This window comes from Phyllobates terribilis, unplaced genomic scaffold (assembly GCF_046119375.1).
Source record: "Phyllobates terribilis strain yellow unplaced genomic scaffold, ASM4611937v1 Scaffold_11__3_contigs__length_659146591, whole genome shotgun sequence".
NCBI classification, from domain to species: Eukaryota; Metazoa; Chordata; class Amphibia; order Anura; family Dendrobatidae; genus Phyllobates; species Phyllobates terribilis.
This window is the reverse complement of record NW_027362771.1, coordinates 636126183-636134673: the sequence shown is the minus strand read 5'-3', so window position 1 is coordinate 636134673 and position 8491 is coordinate 636126183. Positions and strand designations below refer to the sequence as shown.

The 8491-nt window shown below is 37.6% G+C and overlaps 1 pseudogene; it reads left to right on the top strand.

Moving 5' to 3' along the window:
* The first annotated feature begins 5981 nt into the window (after positions 1–5981).
* LOC141165442 (olfactory receptor 10A7-like) lies at positions 5982–7399 on the top strand (annotated as a pseudogene).
* The last annotated feature ends 1092 nt before the right edge of the window (positions 7400–8491 follow it).

The window sequence follows — 8491 nt, the reverse complement described above, 5'->3', positions numbered from 1 at the left end:
AGTGAAGCTCAACTTCAAGACCTACTGAGAGTTTCTGGAAGACAACTTCTTCAAGCAGTGGTACAGGAAGAAGTCCGTATCGTTCAAGAAAAACATGATTTTCATGCAGGACAATGCTCCATCACAGGCATCCAACTACTCCACAGCGTGGCTGGCCAGTAAAGGTCTAAAAGAAGAAAAAATAATGACATGGCCCCCTTGTTCACCTGATCTGAACCCCATAGAGAACTTGTGGTCCATCATAAAATGTAAGATCTACAGGGAGGGAAAACAGTACACCTCTCGGAACATTGTCTGGGAGGCTGTGGTGGCTGCTGCACGCAATGTTGTTCGAAAACAGATCAAGCAACTTACATAATCTATGGATGGAAGGCTGTTGAGTGTCATCGTAAAGAAAGGTGGCTATATTCATCACTAATTTTTTTTTGTTTTGCATGTCAGAAATGTTTATTTCTAAATTTTGTGCACTGATATTGGTTTACCTGGTGAAAGTAAACAAGTGAGATGGGATTATATTTGGTTTTTATTAAGTTGTCTAATAATTCTGTACAGTAATAGTTATCTGCACAACCAGATAGCCAAATCGAAATAAAGCCCACTCAAACTTTCAAAAATATTAAGCTTGGATATTTGAGTCTTTTGGGTTGATTGAGAACATAGTTGTTGATCAATAATAAAATAATCCTATAAAATACAACTTGCCTAATAATTCTGCACACAGTGTATATTCAGAAAAAAAATACTATTGTAAATGCCGATTACTATAGTATACAGTTAGGTCCATATATATTTGGACAGAGACAACATTTTTCTAATTTTGGTTCTAGACATTACCACAATAAATTTTAAGCAAAACAATTCAGATGCAGTTGAAGTTCAGAATTTCAGCTTTCATTTGAGGGGATCCACATTAAAATTGGATGAAGGGTTTAGGAGTTTCAGTTCCTTAACATGTGTCACCCTGTTTTAAATGGGACCAAAAGTAATTGGACAATTGACTCCAAGGCTATTTCATGGTCAGGTGTGGGCATTCACTTCATTATTTCATTCTCAATTAAGCAGATAAAAGGCATGGAGTTGATTTGAGATGTGATGCTTGCATTTGGAAGGTTTTGCTGTGAAGTAAACATGCAGTCAAAGGAGCTCTCCATGCAGGTGAAACAAGTCCTCCTTAAGCTGAAAAAACAGAAAAAACCCATCCGAGAAATTTCTAGAAGATTAGGAGTGGCAAAATCTACAGTTTGGTACATCCTGAGAAAGAAAGAAAGCACTGGTGAACTCATCAATGCAAAAAGACCTGGGCGCCCACGGAAGACAACAGTGGTAGATGATAGCAGAATAATCTCCATGGTGAAGAGAAACCCCTTCACAACAGCCAACCAAGTGAACAACACTCTCCAGGATGTAGGCATATCAATATCCAAATCTACCATAAAGAGAAGACTACATGAAAGTTAATAGACGGTTCACTGCACGGTGCAAGCCACTCATAAGCATCAAGAAGAAAAAGGCTAGACTGGACTTTGCTAGAAAACATCTAAAAAAGCCAGCACAGTTCTTGAAGAGCATTCTTTTGACAGATGAAACCAAGATCAACCTCTACCAGAATGTTGGAAAGAGAAAAGTATGGTGAAGGCGTGGTACAGCTCATGGTCCAAAGCATACCTCATCATCTGTAAAACACGGCCGAGGCAGTATGATGGCATGGGCATGCATGGCTGCCAGTGGCACTGGGTCACTAGTGTTTATTGATGATGTGACACAGGAAAGAAGCAGCTGAATGTATTGTGATGTATTCAGAGCCATACTGTGTGCTCAGATCCAGCCAAATGCAGCCAAATTGATTGGTTGTCGTTTCATACTACAGATGGACAATGACCCAAAACATAATGCCAAAGCAACCCAAGAGTTTATTAAAGCAAAGAAGTGAAACATTCTTGAATGGCCAAATCGGTCACCTGATCTCAACCCAAATGAGCATGCATTTCACTTGTTAAAGACTAAATTTCAGACAGAAAGGCCCACAAACAAACAGCAACTGAAAAACAAAGCAGTGAAGGCCTTGCAGAGCATCAAAAAGGAGGAAGCACAGCGTCTGATGTCCACGAGTTCAAGACTTCAGGCAGTCATTGCCAACAAAGGGTTTTCAACCAAGTACTAGAAATGATCATTTTATTTACAATTATTTAATCTGTCCAATTACTTTTGGTCCCTTTTAAATAATGGTGGCACATGTTAAGGAGCTGAAACTACTAAACCCTTCATCCAATTTTAATGTGGATACCCTCAAATGAAAGCTGAAAGTCTGAACTTCAACTGCATCTGAATTGTTTTGTTTAAAATTCATTGTGGTAATGTCTAGAAAAAAAATTAGAAAAATGTTGTCTCAAATATATATGGACCTAAATGTATTTATACTGTCACTAATCTAACCCTATCAGCTAATCCAAATTATTGTTTTTGATTCTTTTTTTATACTTTACTGACACTAACTCTGACTATATTGGTGAAAAAAATACTGTAGTAAATGGTGATTACTAAGGGCTAGATTAGGGACAGTAAAAATATACCTATCATGTGCCTCACTCAGGGTCGGCTCCAGGTTTTTGTGGGCCCTGGTCCAAAGAGTCTCAGTGGGCCCCTTTAAAACATACCATGATTCATGATGCACAGATATGGCAGAGAAATATAAATATAAAACCATGACAAATATTTCACTTTTTACATTACATGACCGATATCTATTGTACATTCTACAATAACTCAGAAACCGGGAAATCCTCGCAGCTCACAGTGCAGACCAGACAATATAGTCCTCCATACAGTATTATGGGCCACATATATTGCTCCATACAGAATAATGGACTCCATCTAATACTCCATATAGAATACTGGCCCCCATATATTGCTCCATGCAAGCTGTGCCCCCATATAATGCCCAAAGCAGGCTGGGCCCCCATATAATGCCCCATGCAGGCTGAGACATCACAGTGCAGCAGCCGCGAAAGACACTGGACCTGTTGTGGAAATAAGAATTGTGCCGTGGGCCCTGTGTAATTGGGGGGGTGGGTGCTGGCACCGCTCTCCTCTACTCATGAGTCCGATAGTGTGCTGGGGTGCTTGACTGTGAGTGAGCCCCCAGCCTCCTCAGGGCCCCAGCACTTGCCCTGGTGCAACGGGTGCTGATGACGAACCTGGCATCACTGATTATCACTCGGTGACTGTAAGACGCACGCATGATGTGGTGCGAAAGGGTTGGAGAATTGTACGGCAAAAAAATTCCTGGCCAAAATCGAGCACAGATGCTGATCAGTGATGTGCATCACTAATCAGCATCTCAGTGGCTTCAGGACACAAGCACATAGGTGGTACAAAGGGGGAAGGAAAAATGGACAGGTCAAAAAAGTTCTGGCTGAAAGCAAGCACAGAGACTGATCAGTAATGTGCGTCACTATCAGCTGCTCACTGGTTGCAGAATGCATGCACGGAGGTGGTGCAAAGGAGGGTGAGGAAATTAGCAGAAACAAAAAAGTCCTGTCCAAAAGCATTTACAGACATAGATCAGTGATGTGCATCGCTGATCAGCGTTTGGCGGCTGCAGGATGCAAGAAAAATTTGACAAAAAAAACGAACAATTAAGTACTGATTAGCATTCGGCGGCAAAAGAGGGAGATGGGAAAAGGGGTTAGGGTGAGGAGGAGGGGTCAAAAGGAAGAGAAGGGGATTGGGGTTGATTAGGAATAAATGGGAGACAGGAATAGGTAATGATCAGATCAGATCAAGAGCATCTTTCTTCTTTCAGCAGCAGCAGCACAAGAAGTGATGGTACAGGCTTCAAAAAGTCATTGGCACCATAAGGCCCAGCAGATCAGGAGCAGAACAACACAGTGGCTACTGTGCAATATCTCCAAGCTGGAATGAGAAAGTGCAGAGTGGTCACAGAGTTCAGACCGCGTCTCTGCTCACTGACTGGAGCAAACCAACGTCATCATTAAAGCATCAATCATAGCATGACTTTAGATTTTCAGGCATCTTCATTGCCTAAAGCACTGAAATCGTTGTGATTGGCTGTTCAGAATTGAATTGAACAGACAGTCACAGTGATTGTAATTGCATGGGGGGTTGGCAAAATCCACCAAGAAGACGAGTCCTGGAGCCCTGCTGTCAGAATCAGCAGGCACCGTAATGTGATCACCGTGTGTTCAGTCACGGTGCCGCATTTACGCCAGGATGCCCTTTCCCTTCCAGGTCATGAAGGGGTTAAAACTCTGTGAATATTTTGGCAGTTAACATTTTATGATAAAATATATTTTAATAAATTATTAAAGTCTGTCCATGAGCTAATAGCTCTGCAGAATATAAAATAATATATTGAAATGTTCATTTCACTTTTTAAAATCTTTCTACATTTTCTTCTTTTCTTCATGTAAACAAATGAGAAGATTCTCATATTCTCAAATCAAATTAATAATAAAAGCTTTAATTTTACCTTTCAAATTCGGATTACAAAGATGACGCTAGAGACAATATTAAAAAAAATCTCTGAAGACTCAGACCTGGGACCTTGCCTCATTCTTTGTATATTAATATCCACTGCATCTCGTATTCATGAACACAACACGACTATTATGCCGTCTAATGTTTAAGTCATTTTCTTCTACGAGATTTCTGCACAATAAAATTGAGATTAATTTTGCTGAAAGAGCAAAAAATATCTAAGTATTCTTTTGAACATATTTTTAATAAATTCTAAAAAAGTCTACTTAAGATTTATCTAAAAGTATATAGAACAATATTGTTTTTTTAAAAAAATAGACAAATGCATTTTCAAACTTTTTTTTGCTTAACTCTTTCAAGATCCAGCAAATTTTGCATTTGGAGCTTTTTCTCTTATTCTTTCAAGAGCCATAACCTTTTTACTTTTCTGTCAGCATAGCCATATGAGGGCTTGTTTTTTTGTGGGACAAGTTGTAATTTTAAATGAAAACATTAATTTTACCATAACTTTGTCAAGGGTAATGGAAGTAATCTGCACTGATGGTCAAATGACAAGCCACAATAAAATGTCGGCTGATGGTTTAATGTCAACGCGTTTCAGAGTCTCTCCGTCTCCTTCTTCAGGACTGCCACAATAGACAATTGCCTTTTTTTAGGTTTGTTGAACCAGTTCTTCTACTACAAATCTTACTTTATATGTTAGGTAATGTATTCTAATTTCAGGAATTCTAAGGTTCTTTATACATTTAGCAGATACTTAATGTTTCTTTTTACCTTCTTCTGGAATGAGTGGGTGGAGGGCTTTGAAACCTTTTATGACTTCATCAGTTGTTAGATTTTATTTATGAAGCTTAACCATTTTAGACCTTAGGACGTTTTATCTTGTGGTTTAAAAATATCCTTTAGAAGGTTTTTTCAAATATTTTTTACAGTACTTTTAAGCACTGCGGGATTACTTACATATGTATCATAAGTATACAATAGATTGGAAAAGAAAAGTTAATGAAAATAAATTTTAAAAATCTAGTTCATTTTTTTGGGAATGAAAACGTTCAATAAAAAAAATTATATTGTATTAATGTGTTTGCCACAAATATCTATTAACATACTTTTTGGGCAAAAAAGTATTTACATTTAAGAATTATAGAAAGTTACCTTTTATTTTTATACATTTCATGTTCAACTTGAGCTTTTTGGAAAGGGCAAATGCTCTGGCGATGATCGGTGAGTTTTGATTGCCTTATTTTATGTGTATTTTGCTGACTATTTTTTATTTTCTGCTGCGGCCATCCAAATAATAATATGAGTCACATTACTATGAGACTCATTAACTTGTATTGTTTCAAAATCTAAACTAAGTGGTATCATCTAAAATTAAAAAAATTTTCCTTACAAAAAAAAATAAAAAGGAGGACCACTGTAGCTAATAGAAATAATAATATATTGAACTTATTTATTTCGGTAGCATGACCAGTTTGTTCTACATGTTGGAGAATAATCTGACTACGGTCAAAGAGATTTTCCTTTTAGGATTTCAAGTCAACCAAGAATTAAAAATATTTCTTTTCTGTCTTCTCCTGGTGATTTACTGTGTGACAATATGTGGAAACCTCCTGATCATCACCCTGGTGTCCACCAGCAAGAACCTCCACACTCCAATGTACTTCTTCATCTCACAACTGTCCATCACTGACATCTTGGTGATCACAGATATTGTCCCCAATATGCTTCATGTCCTACTGAACAATGGGGCGACCATTACTTTTGTTGGTTGTATCACTCAGTTTTATTTTTTTGATGCTTCAGAAACAGTTGAATGTCTTCTCCTTGCTGTGATGTCATATGACCGATATGTGGCCATCTGTAAACCTCTACATTATAACGTTATCATGAAAAGTTGTCATTGTGTGATACTGACCATCATCTGTTGGGTATTTGGATTTTCTATTGTTTTGATTCACATGATAACTACAGCAAAACTAAACTATTGCGGGCCGAACATCATTGACCACTTATTCTGTGACCTTGTTCCCTTACTAGAACTTGCCTGTTCTGACACCAATATTGTTCACTGGGAGGTTTATTTACTAAGTCTTCAACTTCTCCTTATTCCTATCACAATCATTGTAGTGTCTTATACCTGTATAGTTTTGGCAATCTTAAGGATCTCAACCAGTACCGGTAGACAGAAAGCCTTCTCCACCTGTAATAATAATAATAATAATAATAATAGTTTATTTTTATAGCGCCAACATATTCCGCAGCACTTTACAAATTTTAGGGGGGACTTATACAGACAATACAGAATAAGCATATCTCATATCGAACGGAGTGAGGGCCCTGCTCGCGAGCTTACAGTCTATGAGGAAGTGGGGGAGACACAAAAGGTAAAAAGTACATATATTGTATAATGCAGCCTTGATATACTGAATAGGATAAATAATAATACATGGACTGGTCGCCAGCCAGTATGTGTGCAGTCCTGACAGAGGCTTTTATGTGCATGGTTGGTTTGAACCCGAAGTTGAAGAAGATTTTAATATGGGGGAAAGCTGGGATGGACAGAGTGTGTTTAGGTGATACGCCAGTCTAAAGAAATGTGTTTTTAGGGTTCGCTTGAAACTGTGGGTATTGGGAATTAATCGAACTGTCCTGGGTAGTGCATTCCAGAGAAATTGGCGCAGCACGCGAGAAACCTGTAGCTCCCACCTCACTGTGGTCTCCATATTCTACGGGACACTATTTAGTGTTTGTCGTCCCAACAAAGGGACAATCATCAACCATCAGTAAAATATTATCACTGCTATATACGGTCTTTACTCCTTTTATTAACCCCTTAATATACAGCCTGAGAAATAAAGACTTTATAAAAGCCATAAAAAAGCATGTTATAAGAATGTAACCTAGAAAATACTACATAATATTGTAAGTATCACTGAGGCTAGGCCAAGATACTCAGCCTAATTGTTCTATTTTGTTTTATAATGTTTCATGAGAAATTGTAAAGTTTGAAGATGTGAGTAGTACAGACGTTAGTTTTCTTATAATCCTTTACTGACATGAAAAACTGTTACATAATTTGCTGGCTCCCTGACTTTAACACGGGCTCACACGCTGATCCTGCATCTTTCCCAGAACATGATGGCTGATTTTATCAGACATCATGTGTCTTCAACAGCCGCAGGCTATTAACATGTTAAATGCTGCTGTCAATCACTAACAGCGGCATTTTACACCCCCGTTTTGACCCATTAAAAATAAAACATAATAAAAAAACGTTCAATCAATAAAAATATAAAATAAAGTAATCCTATTGGTAAACACCGTAACAATAACAATCAAAATGACACTTTTTTTAGCAATAAAATGAAATGAGAAGTGATCAAAACATTATGCCTACCCTAAAATTGTATTAGTAAAAAGTTAGCTCAGGCTGAAAAAAAATAAACCCTCAGACAGCTCCAGATACAGAAAATTTAAAGTGTTATAAGTCTCAGAAAATGGGGACAATTATTTTCTTTTTTAACAATTTCTGAATTTTTTTCACCACTTAGTTAAAAACAAACTATACTTGTTTGGTATCTACAGTATGTACTAGTACTGACCTGGAGAATAATATTGAGAGGTCAGTTTTACTGTAAAATGAATATGGTAAATGAAAAAAAAGAAAAAACATTGTGTAATAGCACAGATACACGTAATGATAAATGCCAGAGCACTCATAGAGATCCAAGTGATATGCATATTTATTAATGCTGCATGTGTCTCTATAGAAGAGGGACAATATTTTGGTCAGCAGTCCTTTATCACGGCCAGTGGATGGTGTCAGAAACGTTATTTTTGCAGGACTGTTATCACTTGGACCTCTATGAGTGCCGTGGCATTTATCATTACCTGTATCTCTATTATTATTGATCACCAAACATATTCCTCGGAATGCCGCCATATCTTCCTCAAGGCATATTTGGAAGTCTAAAACGTTTCCTTTTACCAT